General features: G+C 50.6%; 19 non-coding genes across 19 annotated transcripts; 12 read left to right on the forward strand and 7 right to left on the reverse strand.

The window, feature by feature from the left end:
- The first annotated feature begins 186 nt into the window (after nucleotides 1–186).
- TRNAT-AGU (transfer RNA threonine (anticodon AGU)) lies at nucleotides 187–260 on the forward strand. Its single transcript has one exon. It is a non-coding gene; the product is annotated as a tRNA-Thr (tRNA).
- Nucleotides 261–631: 371 nt separating this feature from the next.
- Nucleotides 632–713, reverse strand: TRNAS-GCU (transfer RNA serine (anticodon GCU)). Its single transcript has one exon. It is a non-coding gene; the product is annotated as a tRNA-Ser (tRNA).
- Nucleotides 714–1,565: 852 nt separating this feature from the next.
- On the forward strand, nucleotides 1,566–1,639 carry TRNAT-AGU (transfer RNA threonine (anticodon AGU)). Its single transcript has one exon. It is a non-coding gene; the product is annotated as a tRNA-Thr (tRNA).
- Nucleotides 1,640–2,943: 1,304 nt separating this feature from the next.
- On the forward strand, nucleotides 2,944–3,017 carry TRNAT-AGU (transfer RNA threonine (anticodon AGU)). The gene has a single exon. It is a non-coding gene; the product is annotated as a tRNA-Thr (tRNA).
- Nucleotides 3,018–3,388: 371 nt separating this feature from the next.
- TRNAS-GCU (transfer RNA serine (anticodon GCU)) lies at nucleotides 3,389–3,470 on the reverse strand. The gene has a single exon. It is a non-coding gene; the product is annotated as a tRNA-Ser (tRNA).
- Nucleotides 3,471–4,322: 852 nt separating this feature from the next.
- TRNAT-UGU (transfer RNA threonine (anticodon UGU)) lies at nucleotides 4,323–4,396 on the forward strand. The gene has a single exon. It is a non-coding gene; the product is annotated as a tRNA-Thr (tRNA).
- Nucleotides 4,397–5,701: 1,305 nt separating this feature from the next.
- Nucleotides 5,702–5,775, forward strand: TRNAT-AGU (transfer RNA threonine (anticodon AGU)). The gene has a single exon. It is a non-coding gene; the product is annotated as a tRNA-Thr (tRNA).
- A 371-nt stretch (nucleotides 5,776–6,146) lies between these two features.
- Nucleotides 6,147–6,228, reverse strand: TRNAS-GCU (transfer RNA serine (anticodon GCU)). The gene has a single exon. It is a non-coding gene; the product is annotated as a tRNA-Ser (tRNA).
- Nucleotides 6,229–7,080: 852 nt separating this feature from the next.
- TRNAT-AGU (transfer RNA threonine (anticodon AGU)) lies at nucleotides 7,081–7,154 on the forward strand. Its single transcript has one exon. It is a non-coding gene; the product is annotated as a tRNA-Thr (tRNA).
- A 370-nt stretch (nucleotides 7,155–7,524) lies between these two features.
- Nucleotides 7,525–7,606, reverse strand: TRNAS-GCU (transfer RNA serine (anticodon GCU)). The gene has a single exon. It is a non-coding gene; the product is annotated as a tRNA-Ser (tRNA).
- An 852-nt stretch (nucleotides 7,607–8,458) lies between these two features.
- Nucleotides 8,459–8,532, forward strand: TRNAT-AGU (transfer RNA threonine (anticodon AGU)). The gene has a single exon. It is a non-coding gene; the product is annotated as a tRNA-Thr (tRNA).
- A 371-nt stretch (nucleotides 8,533–8,903) lies between these two features.
- TRNAS-GCU (transfer RNA serine (anticodon GCU)) lies at nucleotides 8,904–8,985 on the reverse strand. The gene has a single exon. It is a non-coding gene; the product is annotated as a tRNA-Ser (tRNA).
- An 852-nt stretch (nucleotides 8,986–9,837) lies between these two features.
- Nucleotides 9,838–9,911, forward strand: TRNAT-AGU (transfer RNA threonine (anticodon AGU)). Its single transcript has one exon. It is a non-coding gene; the product is annotated as a tRNA-Thr (tRNA).
- Nucleotides 9,912–11,215: 1,304 nt separating this feature from the next.
- On the forward strand, nucleotides 11,216–11,289 carry TRNAT-AGU (transfer RNA threonine (anticodon AGU)). The gene has a single exon. It is a non-coding gene; the product is annotated as a tRNA-Thr (tRNA).
- Nucleotides 11,290–12,593: 1,304 nt separating this feature from the next.
- Nucleotides 12,594–12,667, forward strand: TRNAT-AGU (transfer RNA threonine (anticodon AGU)). Its single transcript has one exon. It is a non-coding gene; the product is annotated as a tRNA-Thr (tRNA).
- A 1,304-nt stretch (nucleotides 12,668–13,971) lies between these two features.
- Nucleotides 13,972–14,045, forward strand: TRNAT-AGU (transfer RNA threonine (anticodon AGU)). Its single transcript has one exon. It is a non-coding gene; the product is annotated as a tRNA-Thr (tRNA).
- Nucleotides 14,046–14,416: 371 nt separating this feature from the next.
- TRNAS-GCU (transfer RNA serine (anticodon GCU)) lies at nucleotides 14,417–14,498 on the reverse strand. The gene has a single exon. It is a non-coding gene; the product is annotated as a tRNA-Ser (tRNA).
- An 852-nt stretch (nucleotides 14,499–15,350) lies between these two features.
- Nucleotides 15,351–15,424, forward strand: TRNAT-AGU (transfer RNA threonine (anticodon AGU)). The gene has a single exon. It is a non-coding gene; the product is annotated as a tRNA-Thr (tRNA).
- Nucleotides 15,425–15,795: 371 nt separating this feature from the next.
- Nucleotides 15,796–15,877, reverse strand: TRNAS-GCU (transfer RNA serine (anticodon GCU)). The gene has a single exon. It is a non-coding gene; the product is annotated as a tRNA-Ser (tRNA).
- Nucleotides 15,878–16,480: the final 603 nt, after the last annotated feature.

Raw genomic sequence — 16,480 nt, forward strand, 5'->3', positions numbered from 1 at the left:
GTCATCCATTAGAGATGCCGTTTGGCAGGCTTCCCGGCGGCGGTTTATTCGCAGGGCGCTGTGGCTTGGTCGTTTCAAGCGCCTGTCTAGTAAACAGGAGATCCAGCGCTTTCTTTCCGTGGCAATGTGGCTTGGTTGGTTAAAGCGCCCGTATTGTAACCCGGGCACCCGGCGGCTTCCTCATGTGGCGCTGTGGCTTAGTTGGTTAAAGCGCCTGTCTAGTAAACAGGAGATCCTGAGTTCGAATCTCAGCAGTGCCTACCTTCCCTATTTTAAGCTTTTCACGCAAAATGATAAGGAGGCGTTTGACATCGAACTTGCCTTTCCCACAGCCCAAAGATAGACCCATGGCAGGATAAAGAATGTGTATTGGCTAATGGCGGGAAAAGGAGGAACTCTGCCACCACCTTCTTTAGAGGATATAGGATGGCATCAAGCCAGACAAATGAAAAGAGAGGTGACTTCCTAGTGCCCCCCTTCATCGGCCACACCATCCATCCAGACGTCATTGCAGAGTTTGCCAACGGCCCTTCTTGAATGGTGATTGCGAATGTCCGTGCTCTGGGCATCCGCTGGCAGACAAAAGAGGCTCAGCAAAGCAAGTTTCCAAGTGGGAAACGTCAGAAAGAATCGACGAGGATGGGATTCGAACCCATGCATGCAGAGGACAATGGATTAGCAGTCCATCGCCTTAACCACTCGGCCACCTTGTCCTGGCGGCGGCCGATTCCCAACATCCCCAAAAGAATTTTGAGGAGCCTTGGGCTGCGTTTCCACTCAACCTCGTGTAGCGTCGTTCATTGGCCCAGTGGGCCTTATCTCACCTCCTACGGTATATAATGTCTTTCTAATGGAAAGTCTACCAGAGATAAACACACGCCAAGGGTTTAAATGCCAAAATGTCTCTAGTCATCAATAGTTCTTACTCATGTCTGTACTTCCCTGGCATTCCTTCAATCAGTCTATTCCTTAAATATGCCGTGAAAGCAAGACAGATCTGGATGCATGCTGCGCTGGCTCAATCAGCCACGCCACCACAAATCTCTAGCCCTCCACATGCGTCCAACTGCTGTGGCATTCTGCCAATTTGTCCGTGCGGTTTCAAGCAGCGCCTTTCCCAAAAAGATTTGATTTCTTAAATGTCACGACTCGCAGGGACTTCCTATTATTAAATGTTGCTGCCGAGTATGGAATAGAAGTGAAGGTCTCTTAGCTTTTGCAAAGGCAACCCCGTGAAACTCACTGCGGATGTTTGGGGGGCGTGAAGGGAAGGGGAGGGGGGACTTCTATTGTCCACATGGGTCCTCCTGGCGAGGATGGGATAAAAAGGCAAACGCTGTAAGGGCTGCGTCAAATAATACAGGCGCGCAGAAATTGGAGTCATCCATTAGAGATGCCGTTTGGCAGGCTTCCCGGCGGCGGTTTATTCGCAGGGCGCTGTGGCTTGGTCGTTTCAAGCGCCTGTCTAGTAAACAGGAAATCCAGCGCTTTCTTTCCGTGGCACTGTGGCTTGGTTGGTTAAAGCGCCCGTATTGTAACCCGGGCACCCGGCGGCTTCCTCATGTGGCGCTGTGGCTTAGTTGGTTAAAGCGCCTGTCTAGTAAACAGGAGATCCTGAGTTCGAATCTCAGCAGTGCCTACCTTCCCTATTTTCAGCTTTTCACGCAAAATGATAAGGAGGCGTTTGACATCGAACTTGCCTTTCCCACAGCCCAAAGATAGACCCATGGCGGGATAAAGAATGTGTATTGGCTAATGGCGGGAAAAGGAGGAACTCTGCCACCACCTTCTTTAGAGGATATAGGATGGCATCAAGCCAGACAAATGAAAAGAGAGGTGACTTCCTAGTGCCCCCCTTCATCGGCCACACCATCCATCCAGACGTCATTGCAGAGTTTGCCAACGGCCCTTCTTGAATGGTGATTGCGAATGTCCGTGCTCTGGGCATCCGCTGGCAGACAAAAGAGGCTCAGCAAAGCAAGTTTCCAAGTGGGAAACGTCAGAAAGAATCGACGAGGATGGGAATCGAGCCCATGCATGCAGAGCACAATGGATTAGCAGTCCATCGCCTTAACCACTCGGCCACCTCGTCCTGGCGGCGGCCGACTCCCAACATCCCCAAAAGAATTTTGAGGAGCCTTGGGCTGCGTTTCCACTCACCTCGTGTAGCGTCGTTCATTGGCCCACTGGGCCTTATCTCACCTCCTACGGTATATAATGTCTTTCTAGTGGAAAGTGTACCAGAGATAAACCCACGCCAAGGGTTTAAATGCCAAAATGTCTCTAGTCATCAATAGTTCTTACTCATGTCTGTACTTCCCTGGCATTCCTTCAATCAGTCTATTCCTTAAATATGCCGTGAAAGCAAGACAGATCTCGATGCATGCTGCGCTGGCTCAATCAGCCACGCCACCACAAATCTCTAGCCCTCCACATGCGTCCAACTGCTGTGGCATTCTGCCAATTTGTCCGTGCGGTTTCAAGCAGCGCCTTTCCCAAAAAGATTTGATTTCTTAAATGTCACGACTCGCAGGGACTTCCTATTATTAAATGTTGCTGCCGAGTATGGAATAGAAGTGAAGGTCTCTTAGCTTTTGCAAAGGCAACCCCGTGAAACTCACTGCGGATGTTTGGGGGGCGTGAAGGGAAGGGGAGGGGGGACTTCTATTGTCCACATGGGTCCTCCTGGCGAGGATGGGATAAAAAGGCAAACGCTGTAAGGGCTACGTCAAATAATACAGGCGCGCAGAAATTGGAGTCATCCATTAGAGATGCCGTTTGGCAGGCTTCCCGGCGGCGGTTTATTCGCAGGGCGCTGTGGCTTGGTCGTTTCAAGCGCCTGTCTAGTAAACAGGAGATCCAGCGCTTTCTTTCCGTGGCAATGTGGCTTGGTTGGTTAAAGCGCCCGTATTGTAACCCGGGCACCCGGCGGCTTCCTCATGTGGCGCTGTGGCTTAGTTGGTTAAAGCGCCTGTCTAGTAAACAGGAGATCCTGAGTTCGAATCTCAGCAGTGCCTACCTTCCCTATTTTCAGCTTTTCACGCAAAATGATAAGGAGGCGTTTGACATCGAACTTGCCTTTCCCACAGCCCAAAGATAGACCCATGGCGGGATAAAGAATGTGTATTGGCTAATGGCGGGAAAAGGAGGAACTCTGCCACCACCTTCTTTAGAGGATATAGGATGGCATCAAGCCAGACAAATGAAAAGAGAGGTGACTTCCTAGTGCCCCCCTTCATCGGCCACACCATCCATCCAGACGTCATTGCAGAGTTTGCCAACGGCCCTTCTTGAATGGTGATTGCGAATGTCCGTGCTCTGGGCATCCGCTGGCAGACAAAAGAGGCTCAGCAAAGCAAGTTTCCAAGTGGGAAACGTCAGAAAGAATCGACGAGGATGGGATTCGAACCCATGCATGCAGAGCACAATGGATTAGCAGTCCATCGCCTTAACCACTCGGCCACCTCGTCCTGGCGGCGGCCGATTCCCAACATCCCCAAAAGAATTTTGAGGAGCCTTGGGCTGCGTTTCCACTCAACCTCGTGTAGCGTCGTTCATTGGCCCAGTGGGCCTTATCTCACCTCCTACGGTATATAATGTCTTTCTAGTGGAAAGTCTACCAGAGATAAACCCACGCCAAGGGTTTAAATGCCAAAATGTCTCTAGTCATCAATAGTTCTTACTCATGTCTGTACTTACCTGGCATTCCTTCAATCAGTCTATTCCTTAAATATGCCGTGAAAGCAAGACAGATCTGGATGCATGCTGCGCTGGCTCAATCAGCCACGCCACCACAAATCTCTAGCCCTCCACATGCGTCCAACTGCTGTGGCATTCTGCCAATTTGTCCGTGCGGTTTCAAGCAGCGCCTTTCCCAAAAAGATTTGATTTCTTAAATGTCACGACTCGCAGGGACTTCCTATTATTAAATGTTGCTGCCGAGTATGGAATAGAAGTGAAGGTCTCTTAGCTTTTGCAAAGGCAACCCCGTGAAACTCACTGCGGATGTTTGGGGGGCGTGAAGGGAAGGGGAGGGGGGACTTCTATTGTCCACATGGGTCCTCCTGGCGAGGATGGGATAAAAAGGCAAACGCTGTAAGGGCTGCGTCAAATAATACAGGCGCGCAGAAATTGGAGTCATCCATTAGAGATGCCGTTTGGCAGGCTTCCCGGCGGCGGTTTATTCGCAGGGCGCTGTGGCTTGGTCGTTTCAAGCGCCTGTCTAGTAAACAGGAGATCCAGCGCTTTCTTTCCGTGGCACTGTGGCTTGGTTGGTTAAAGCGCCCGTATTGTAACCCGGGCACTCAGGGGCTTCCTCATGTGGCGCTGTGGCTTAGTTGGTTAAAGTGCCAGTCTTGTAAACAGGAGATCCTGAGTTCGAATCTCAGCAGTGCCTACCTTCCCTATTTTCATCTTTTCACGCAAAATGATAAGGAGGCGTTTGACATCGAACTTGCCTTTCCCACAGCCCAAAGATAGACCCATGGCGGGATAAAGAATGTGTATTGGCTAATGGCGGGGAAAGGAGGAACTCTGTCACCACCTTCTTTAGAGGATATAGGATGGCATCAAGCCAGACAAATGAAAAGAGAGGTGACTTCCTAGTGCCCCCCTTCATCGGCCACACCATCCATCCAGACGTCATTGCAGAGTTTGCCAACGGCCCTTCTTGAATGGTGATTGCGAATGTCCGTGCTCTGGGCATCCGCTGGCAGACAAAAGAGGCTCAGCAAAGCAAGTTTCCAAGTGGGAAACGTCAGAAAGAATCGACGAGGATGGGATTCGAACCCATGCATGCAGAGCACAAATGATTAGCAGTCCATCGCCTTAACCACTCGGCCACCTCGTCCTGGCGGCGGCCGATTCCCAACATCCCCAAAAGAATTTTGAGGAGCCTTGGGCTGCGTTTCCACTCAACCTCGTGTAGCGTCGTTCATTGGCCCAGTGGGCCTTATCTCACCTCCTACGGTATATAATGTCTTTCTAGTGGAAAGTCTACCAGAGATAAACCCACGCCAAGGGTTTAAATGCCAAAATGTCTCTAGTCATCAATAGTTCTTACTCATGTCTGTACTTCCCTGGCATTCCTTCAATCAGTCTATTCCTTAAATATGCCGTGAAAGCAAGACAGATCTGGATGCATGCTGCGCTGGCTCAATCAGCCACGCCACCACAAATCTCTAGCCCTCCACATGCGTCCAACTGCTGTGGCATTCTGCCAATTTGTCCGTGCGGTTTCAAGCAGCGCCTTTCCCAAAAAGATTTGATTTCTTAAATGTCACGACTCGCAGGGACTTCCTATTATTAAACGTTGCTGCCGAGTACGGAATAGAAGTGAAGGTCTCTTAGCTTTTGCAAAGGCAACCCCGTGAAACTCACTGCGGATGTTTGGGGGGCGTGAAGGGAAGGGGAGGGGGGACTTCTATTGTCCACATGGGTCCTCCTGGCGAGGATGGGATAAAAAGGCAAACGCTGTAAGGGCTGCGTCAAATAATACAGGCGCGCAGAAATTGGAGTCATCCATTAGAGATGCCGTTTGGCAGGCTTCCCGGCGGCGGTTTATTCGCAGGGCGCTGTGGCTTGGTCGTTTCAAGCGCCTGTCTAGTAAACAGGAGATCCAGCGCTTTCTTTCCGTGGCACTGTGGCTTGGTTGGTTAAAGCGCCCGTATTGTAACCCGGGCACCTGGCGGCTTCCTCATGTGGCGCTGTGGCTTAGTTGGTTAAAGCGCCTGTCTAGTAAACAGGAGATCCTGAGTTCGAATCTCAGCAGTGCCTACCTTCCCTATTTTCAGCTTTTCACGCAAAATGATAAGGAGGCGTTTGACATCGAACTTGCCTTTCCCACAGCCCAAAGATAGACCCATGGCGGGATAAAGAATGTGTATTGGCTAATGGCGGGAAAAGGAGGAACTCTGCCACCACCTTCTTTAGAGGATATAGGATGGCATCAAGCCAGACAAATGAAAAGAGAGGTGACTTCCTAGTGCCCCCCTTCATCGGCCACACCATCCATCCAGACGTCATTGCAGAGTTTGCCAACGGCCCTTCTTGAATGGTGATTGCGAATGTCCGTGCTCTGGGCATCCGCTGGCAGACAAAAGAGGCTCAGCAAAGCAAGTTTCCAAGTGGGAAACGTCAGAAAGAATCGACGAGGATGGGATTCGAACCCATGCATGCAGAACACAATGGATTAGCAGTCCATCGCCTTAACCACTCGGCCACCTCGTCCTGGCGGCGGCCGATTCCCAACATCCCCAAAAGAATTTTGAGGAGCCTTGGGCTGCGTTTCCACTCAACCTCGTGTAGCGTCGTTCATTGGCCCAGTGGGCCTTATCTCACCTCCTACGGTATATAATGTCTTTCTAGTGGAAAGTCTACCAGAGATAAACACACGCCAAGGGTTTAAATGCCAAAATGTCTCTAGTCATCAATAGTTCTTACTCATGTCTGTACTTCCCTGGCATTCCTTCAATCAGTCTATTCCTTAAATATGCCGTGAAAGCAAGACAGATCTGGATGCATGCTGCGCTGGCTCAATCAGCCACGCCACCACAAATCTCTAGCCCTCCACATGCGTCCAACTGCTGTGGCATTCTGCCAATTTGTCCGTGCGGTTTCAAGCAGCGCCTTTCCCAAAAAGATTTGATTTCTTAAATGTCACGACTCGCAGGGACTTCCTATTATTAAATGTTGCTGCCGAGTATGGAATAGAAGTGAAGGTCTCTTAGCTTTTGCAAAGGCAACCCCGTGAAACTCACTGCGGATGTTTGGGGGGCGTGAAGGGAAGGGGAGGGGGGACTTCTATTGTCCACATGGGTCCTCCTGGCGAGGATGGGATAAAAAGGCAAACGCTGTAAGGGCTGCGTCAAATAATACAGGCGCGCAGAAATTGGAGTCATCCATTAGAGATGCCGTTTGGCAGGCTTCCCGGCGGCGGTTTATTCGCAGGGCGCTGTGGCTTGGTCGTTTCAAGCGCCTGTCTAGTAAACAGGAGATCCAGCGCTTTCTTTCCGTGGCACTGTGGCTTGGTTGGTTAAAGCGCCCGTATTGTAACCCGGGCACCCGTCGGCTTCCTCAAGTGGCGCTGTGGCTTAGTTGGTTAAAGCGCCTGTCTAGTAAACAGGAGATCCTGAGTTCGAATCTCAGCAGTGCCTACCTTCCCTATTTTAAGCTTTTCACGCAAAATGATAAGGAGGCGTTTGACATCGAACTTGCCTTTCCCACAGCCCAAAGATAGACCCATGGCAGGATAAAGAATGTGTATTGGCTAATGGCGGGAAAAGGAGGAACTCTGCCACCACCTTCTTTAGAGGATATAGGATGGCATCAAGCCAGACAAATGAAAAGAGAGGTGACTTCCTAGTGCCCCCTTCATCGGCCACACCATCCATCCAGACGTCATTGCAGAGTTTGCCAACGGCCCTTCTTGAATGGTGATTGCGAATGTCCGTGCTCTGGGCATCCGCTGGCAGACAAAAGAGGCTCAGCAAAGCAAGTTTCCAAGTGGGAAACGTCAGAAAGAATCGACGAGGATGGGATTCGAACCCATGCATGCAGAGGACAATGGATTAGCAGTCCATCGCCTTAACCACTCGGCCACCTTGTCCTGGCGGCGGCCGATTCCCAACATCCCCAAAAGAATTTTGAGGAGCCTTGGGCTGCGTTTCCACTCAACCTCGTGTAGCGTCGTTCATTGGCCCAGTGGGCCTTATCTCACCTCCTACGGTATATAATGTCTTTCTAGTGGAAAGTCTACCAGAGATAAACCCACGCCAAGGGTTTAAATGCCAAAATGTCTCTAGTCATCAATAGTTCTTACTCATGTCTGTACTTCCCTGGCATTCCTTCAATCAGTCTATTCCTTAAATATGCCGTGAAAGCAAGACAGATCTGGATGCATGCTGCGCTGGCTCAATCAGCCACGCCACCACAAATCTCTAGCCCTCCACATGCGTCCAACTGCTGTGGCATTCTGCCAATTTGTCCGTGCGGTTTCAAGCAGCGCCTTTCCCAAAAAGATTTGATTTCTTAAATGTCACGACTCGCAGGGACTTCCTATTATTAAACGTTGCTGCCGAGTATGGAATAGAAGTGAAGGTCTCTTAGCTTTTGCAAAGGCAACCCCGTGAAACTCACTGCGGATGTTTGGGGGGCGTGAAGGGAAGGGGAGGGGGGACTTCTATTGTCCACATGGGTCCTCCTGGCGAGGATGGGATAAAAAGGCAAACGCTGTAAGGGCTGCGTCAAATAATACAGGCGCGCAGAAATTGGAGTCATCCATTAGAGATGCCGTTTGGCAGGCTTCCCGGCGGCGGTTTATTCGCAGGGCGCTGTGGCTTGGTCGTTTCAAGCGCCTGTCTAGTAAACAGGAGATCCAGCGCTTTCTTTCCGTGGCACTGTGGCTTGGTTGGTTAAAGCGCCCGTATTGTAACCCGGGCACCTGGCGGCTTCCTCATGTGGCGCTGTGGCTTAGTTGGTTAAAGCGCCTGTCTAGTAAACAGGAGATCCTGAGTTCGAATCTCAGCAGTGCCTACCTTCCCTATTTTCAGCTTTTCACGCAAAATGATAAGGAGGCGTTTGACATCGAACTTGCCTTTCCCACAGCCCAAAGATAGACCCATGGCGGGATAAAGAATGTGTATTGGCTAATGGCGGGAAAAGGAGGAACTCTGCCACCACCTTCTTTAGAGGATATAGGATGGCATCAAGCCAGACAAATGAAAAGAGAGGTGACTTCCTAGTGCCCCCCTTCATCGGCCACACCATCCATCCAGACGTCATTGCAGAGTTTGCCAACGGCCCTTCTTGAATGGTGATTGCGAATGTCCGTGCTCTGGGCATCCGCTGGCAGACAAAAGAGGCTCAGCAAAGCAAGTTTCCAAGTGGGAAACGTCAGAAAGAATCGACGAGGATGGGATTCGAACCCATGCATGCAGAACACAATGGATTAGCAGTCCATCGCCTTAACCACTCGGCCACCTCGTCCTGGCGGCGGCCGATTCCCAACATCCCCAAAAGAATTTTGAGGAGCCTTGGGCTGCGTTTCCACTCAACCTCGTGTAGCGTCGTTCATTGGCCCAGTGGGCCTTATCTCACCTCCTACGGTATATAATGTCTTTCTAGTGGAAAGTCTACCAGAGATAAACACACGCCAAGGGTTTAAATGCCAAAATGTCTCTAGTCATCAATAGTTCTTACTCATGTCTGTACTTCCCTGGCATTCCTTCAATCAGTCTATTCCTTAAATATGCCGTGAAAGCAAGACAGATCTGGATGCATGCTGCGCTGGCTCAATCAGCCACGCCACCACAAATCTCTAGCCCTCCACATGCGTCCAACTGCTGTGGCATTCTGCCAATTTGTCCGTGCGGTTTCAAGCAGCGCCTTTCCCAAAAAGATTTGATTTCTTAAATGTCACGACTCGCAGGGACTTCCTATTATTAAATGTTGCTGCCGAGTATGGAATAGAAGTGAAGGTCTCTTAGCTTTTGCAAAGGCAACCCCGTGAAACTCACTGCGGATGTTTGGGGGGCGTGAAGGGAAGGGGAGGGGGGACTTCTATTGTCCACATGGGTCCTCCTGGCGAGGATGGGATAAAAAGGCAAACGCTGTAAGGGCTACGTCAAATAATACAGGCGCGCAGAAATTGGAGTCATCCATTAGAGATGCCGTTTGGCAGGCTTCCCGGCGGCGGTTTATTCGCAGGGCGCTGTGGCTTGGTCGTTTCAAGCGCCTGTCTAGTAAACAGGAAATCCAGCGCTTTCTTTCCGTGGCACTGTGGCTTGGTTGGTTAAAGCGCCCGTATTGTAACCCGGGCACCCGGCGGCTTCCTCATGTGGCGCTGTGGCTTAGTTGGTTAAAGCGCCTGTCTAGTAAACAGGAGATCCTGAGTTCGAATCTCAGCAGTGCCTACCTTCCCTATTTTCAGCTTTTCACGCAAAATGATAAGGAGGCGTTTGACATCGAACTTGCCTTTCCCACAGCCCAAAGATAGACCCATGGCGGGATAAAGAATGTGTATTGGCTAATGGCGGGAAAAGGAGGAACTCTGCCACCACCTTCTTTAGAGGATATAGGATGGCATCAAGCCAGACAAATGAAAAGAGAGGTGACTTCCTAGTGCCCCCCTTCATCGGCCACACCATCCATCCAGACGTCATTGCAGAGTTTGCCAACGGCCCTTCTTGAATGGTGATTGCGAATGTCCGTGCTCTGGGCATCCGCTGGCAGACAAAAGAGGCTCAGCAAAGCAAGTTTCCAAGTGGGAAACGTCAGAAAGAATCGACGAGGATGGGAATCGAGCCCATGCATGCAGAGCACAATGGATTAGCAGTCCATCGCCTTAACCACTCGGCCACCTCGTCCTGGCGGCGGCCGACTCCCAACATCCCCAAAAGAATTTTGAGGAGCCTTGGGCTGCGTTTCCACTCACCTCGTGTAGCGTCGTTCATTGGCCCACTGGGCCTTATCTCACCTCCTACGGTATATAATGTCTTTCTAGTGGAAAGTGTACCAGAGATAAACCCACGCCAAGGGTTTAAATGCCAAAATGTCTCTAGTCATCAATAGTTCTTACTCATGTCTGTACTTCCCTGGCATTCCTTCAATCAGTCTATTCCTTAAATATGCCGTGAAAGCAAGACAGATCTGGATGCATGCTGCGCTGGCTCAATCAGCCACGCCACCACAAATCTCTAGCCCTCCACATGCGTCCAACTGCTGTGGCATTCTGCCAATTTGTCCGTGCGGTTTCAAGCAGCGCCTTTCCCAAAAAGATTTGATTTCTTAAATGTCACGACTCGCAGGGACTTCCTATTATTAAATGTTGCTGCCGAGTATGGAATAGAAGTGAAGGTCTCTTAGCTTTTGCAAAGGCAACCCCGTGAAACTCACTGCGGATGTTTGGGGGGCGTGAAGGGAAGGGGAGGGGGGACTTCTATTGTCCACATGGGTCCTCCTGGCGAGGATGGGATAAAAAGGCAAACGCTGTAAGGGCTACGTCAAATAATACAGGCGCGCAGAAATTGGAGTCATCCATTAGAGATGCCGTTTGGCAGGCTTCCCGGCGGCGGTTTATTCGCAGGGCGCTGTGGCTTGGTCGTTTCAAGCGCCTGTCTAGTAAACAGGAGATCCAGCGCTTTCTTTCCGTGGCAATGTGGCTTGGTTGGTTAAAGCGCCCGTATTGTAACCCGGGCACCCGGCGGCTTCCTCATGTGGCGCTGTGGCTTAGTTGGTTAAAGCGCCTGTCTAGTAAACAGGAGATCCTGAGTTCGAATCTCAGCAGTGCCTACCTTCCCTATTTTCAGCTTTTCACGCAAAATGATAAGGAGGCGTTTGACATCGAACTTGCCTTTCCCACAGCCCAAAGATAGACCCATGGCGGGATAAAGAATGTGTATTGGCTAATGGCGGGAAAAGGAGGAACTCTGCCACCACCTTCTTTAGAGGATATAGGATGGCATCAAGCCAGACAAATGAAAAGAGAGGTGACTTCCTAGTGCCCCCCTTCATCGGCCACACCATCCATCCAGACGTCATTGCAGAGTTTGCCAACGGCCCTTCTTGAATGGTGATTGCGAATGTCCGTGCTCTGGGCATCCGCTGGCAGACAAAAGAGGCTCAGCAAAGCAAGTTTCCAAGTGGGAAACGTCAGAAAGAATCGACGAGGATGGGAATCGAGCCCATGCATGCAGAGCACAATGGATTAGCAGTCCATCGCCTTAACCACTCGGCCACCTCGTCCTGGCGGCGGCCGACTCCCAACATCCCCAAAAGAATTTTGAGGAGCCTTGGGCTGCGTTTCCACTCACCTCGTGTAGCGTCGTTCATTGGCCCACTGGGCCTTATCTCACCTCCTACGGTATATAATGTCTTTCTAGTGGAAAGTGTACCAGAGATAAACCCACGCCAAGGGTTTAAATGCCAAAATGTCTCTAGTCATCAATAGTTCTTACTCATGTCTGTACTTCCCTGGCATTCCTTCAATCAGTCTATTCCTTAAATATGCCGTGAAAGCAAGACAGATCTGGATGCATGCTGCGCTGGCTCAATCAGCCACGCCACCACAAATCTCTAGCCCTCCACATGCGTCCAACTGCTGTGGCATTCTGCCAATTTGTCCGTGCGGTTTCAAGCAGCGCCTTTCCCAAAAAGATTTGATTTCTTAAATGTCACGACTCGCAGGGACTTCCTATTATTAAATGTTGCTGCCGAGTATGGAATAGAAGTGAAGGTCTCTTAGCTTTTGCAAAGGCAACCCCGTGAAACTCACTGCGGATGTTTGGGGGGCGTGAAGGGAAGGGGAGGGGGGACTTCTATTGTCCACATGGGTCCTCCTGGCGAGGATGGGATAAAAAGGCAAACGCTGTAAGGGCTACGTCAAATAATACAGGCGCGCAGAAATTGGAGTCATCCATTAGAGATGCCGTTTGGCAGGCTTCCCGGCGGCGGTTTATTCGCAGGGCGCTGTGGCTTGGTCGTTTCAAGCGCCTGTCTAGTAAACAGGAAATCCAGCGCTTTCTTTCCGTGGCACTGTGGCTTGGTTGGTTAAAGCGCCCGTATTGTAACCCGGGCACCCGGCGGCTTCCTCATGTGGCGCTGTGGCTTAGTTGGTTAAAGCGCCTGTCTAGTAAACAGGAGATCCTGAGTTCGAATCTCAGCAGTGCCTACCTTCCCTATTTTCAGCTTTTCACGCAAAATGATAAGGAGGCGTTTGACATCGAACTTGCCTTTCCCACAGCCCAAAGATAGACCCATGGCGGGATAAAGAATGTGTATTGGCTAATGGCGGGAAAAGGAGGAACTCTGCCACCACCTTCTTTAGAGGATATAGGATGGCATCAAGCCAGACAAATGAAAAGAGAGGTGACTTCCTAGTGCCCCCCTTCATCGACCACACCATCCATCCAGACGTCATTGCAGAGTTTGCCAACGGCCCTTCTTGAATGGTGATTGCGAATGTCCGTGCTCTGGGCATCCGCTGGCAGACAAAAGAGGCTCAGCAAAGCAAGTTTCCAAGTGGGAAACGTCAGAAAGAATCGACGAGGATGGGAATCGAGCCCATGCATGCAGAGCACAATGGATTAGCAGTCCATCGCCTTAACCACTCGGCCACCTCGTCCTGGCGGCGGCCGACTCCCAACATCCCCAAAAGAATTTTGAGGAGCCTTGGGCTGCGTTTCCACTCACCTCGTGTAGCGTCGTTCATTGGCCCACTGGGCCTTATCTCACCTCCTACGGTATATAATGTCTTTCTAGTGGAAAGTGTACCAGAGATAAACCCACGCCAAGGGTTTAAATGCCAAAATGTCTCTAGTCATCAATAGTTCTTACTCATGTCTGTACTTCCCTGGCATTCCTTCAATCAGTCTATTCCTTAAATATGCCGTGAAAGCAAGACAGATCTGGATGCATGCTGCGCTGGCTCAATCAGCCACGCCACCACAAATCTCTAGCCCTCCACATGCGTCCAACTGCTGTGGCATTCTGCCAATTTGTCCGTGCGGTTTCAAGCAGCGCCTTTCCCAAAAAGATTTGATTTCTTAAATGTCACGACTCGCAGGGACTTCCTATTATTAAATGTTGCTGCCGAGTATGGAATAGAAGTGAAGGTCTCTTAGCTTTTGCAAAGGCAACCCCGTGAAACTCACTGCGGATGTTTGGGGGGCGTGAAGGGAAGGGGAGGGGGGACTTCTATTGTCCACATGGGTCCTCCTGGCGAGGATGGGATAAAAAGGCAAACGCTGTAAGGGCTACGTCAAATAATACAGGCGCGCAGAAATTGGAGTCATCCATTAGAGATGCCGTTTGGCAGGCTTCCCGGCGGCGGTTTATTCGCAGGGCGCTGTGGCTTGGTCGTTTCAAGCGCCTGTCTAGTAAACAGGAGATCCAGCGCTTTCTTTCCGTGGCAATGTGGCTTGGTTGGTTAAAGCGCCCGTATTGTAACCCGGGCACCCGGCGGCTTCCTCATGTGGCGCTGTGGCTTAGTTGGTTAAAGCGCCTGTCTAGTAAACAGGAGATCCTGAGTTCGAATCTCAGCAGTGCCTACCTTCCCTATTTTCAGCTTTTCACGCAAAATGATAAGGAGGCGTTTGACATCGAACTTGCCTTTCCCACAGCCCAAAGATAGACCCATGGCGGGATAAAGAATGTGTATTGGCTAATGGCGGGAAAAGGAGGAACTCTGCCACCACCTTCTTTAGAGGATATAGGATGGCATCAAGCCAGACAAATGAAAAGAGAGGTGACTTCCTAGTGCCCCCCTTCATCGGCCACACCATCCATCCAGACGTCATTGCAGAGTTTGCCAACGGCCCTTCTTGAATGGTGATTGCGAATGTCCGTGCTCTGGGCATCCGCTGGCAGACAAAAGAGGCTCAGCAAAGCAAGTTTCCAAGTGGGAAACGTCAGAAAGAATCGACGAGGATGGGATTCGAACCCATGCATGCAGAGCACAATGGATTAGCAGTCCATCGCCTTAACCACTCGGCCACCTCGTCCTGGCGGCGGCCGATTCCCAACATCCCCAAAAGAATTTTGAGGAGCCTTGGGCTGCGTTTCCACTCAACCTCGTGTAGCGTCGTTCATTGGCCCAGTGGGCCTTATCTCACCTCCTACGGTATATAATGTCTTTCTAGTGGAAAGTCTACCAGAGATAAACCCACGCCAAGGGTTTAAATGCCAAAATGTCTCTAGTCATCAATAGTTCTTACTCATGTCTGTACTTCCCTGGCATTCCTTCAATCAGTCTATTCCTTAAATATGCCGTGAAAGCAAGACAGATCTGGATGCATGCTGCGCTGGCTCAATCAGCCACGCCACCACAAATCTCTAGCCCTCCACATGCGTCCAACTGCTGTGGCATTCTGCCAATTTGTCCGTGCGGTTTCAAGCAGCGCCTTTCCCAAAAAGATTTGATTTCTTAAATGTCACGACTCGCAGGGACTTCCTATTATTAAACGTTGCTGCCGAGTACGGAATAGAAGTGAAGGTCTCTTAGCTTTTGCAAAGGCAACCCCGTGAAACTCACTGCGGATGTTTGGGGGGCGTGAAGGGAAGGGGAGGGGGGACTTCTATTGTCCACATGGGTCCTCCTGGCGAGGATGGGATAAAAAGGCAAACGCTGTAAGGGCTGCGTCAAATAATACAGGCGCGCAGAAATTGGAGTCATCCATTAGAGATGCCGTTTGGCAGGCTTCCCGGCGGCGGTTTATTCGCAGGGCGCTGTGGCTTGGTCGTTTCAAGCGCCTGTCTAGTAAACAGGAGATCCAGCGCTTTCTTTCCGTGGCACTGTGGCTTGGTTGGTTAAAGCGCCCGTATTGTAACCCGGGCACCTGGCGGCTTCCTCATGTGGCGCTGTGGCTTAGTTGGTTAAAGCGCCTGTCTAGTAAACAGGAGATCCTGAGTTCGAATCTCAGCAGTGCCTACCTTCCCTATTTTCAGCTTTTCACGCAAAATGATAAGGAGGCGTTTGACATCGAACTTGCCTTTCCCACAGCCCAAAGATAGACCCATGGCGGGATAAAGAATGTGTATTGGCTAATGGCGGGAAAAGGAGGAACTCTGCCACCACCTTCTTTAGAGGATATAGGATGGCATCAAGCCAGACAAATGAAAAGAGAGGTGACTTCCTAGTGCCCCCCTTCATCGGCCACACCATCCATCCAGACGTCATTGCAGAGTTTGCCAACGGCCCTTCTTGAATGGTGATTGCGAATGTCCGTGCTCTGGGCATCCGCTGGCAGACAAAAGAGGCTCAGCAAAGCAAGTTTCCAAGTGGGAAACGTCAGAAAGAATCGACGAGGATGGGATTCGAACCCATGCATGCAGAACACAATGGATTAGCAGTCCATCGCCTTAACCACTCGGCCACCTCGTCCTGGCGGCGGCCGATTCCCAACATCCCCAAAAGAATTTTGAGGAGCCTTGGGCTGCGTTTCCACTCAACCTCGTGTAGCGTCGTTCATTGGCCCAGTGGGCCTTATCTCACCTCCTACGGTATATAATGTCTTTCTAGTGGAAAGTCTACCAGAGATAAACACACGCCAAGGGTTTAAATGCCAAAATGTCTCTAGTCATCAATAGTTCTTACTCATGTCTGTACTTCCCTGGCATTCCTTCAATCAGTCTATTCCTTAAATATGCCGTGAAAGCAAGACAGATCTGGATGCATGCTGCGCTGGCTCAATCAGCCACGCCACCACAAATCTCTAGCCCTCCACATGCGTCCAACTGCTGTGGCATTCTGCCAATTTGTCCGTGCGGTTTCAAGCAGCGCCTTTCCCAAAAAGATTTGATTTCTTAAATGTCACGACTCGCAGGGACTTCCTATTATTAAATGTTGCTGCCGAGTATGGAATAGAAGTGAAGGTCTCTTAGCTTTTGCAAAGGCAACCCCGTGAAACTCACTGCGGATGTTTGGGGGGCGTGAAGGGAAGGGGAGGGGGGACTTCTATTGTCCACATGGGTCCTCCTGGCGAGG

The sequence above is a fragment of the Leptodactylus fuscus genome, chromosome 7 (genome assembly GCF_031893055.1).
Source record: "Leptodactylus fuscus isolate aLepFus1 chromosome 7, aLepFus1.hap2, whole genome shotgun sequence".
In the NCBI taxonomy this organism is placed as follows: Eukaryota; Metazoa; Chordata; class Amphibia; order Anura; family Leptodactylidae; genus Leptodactylus; species Leptodactylus fuscus.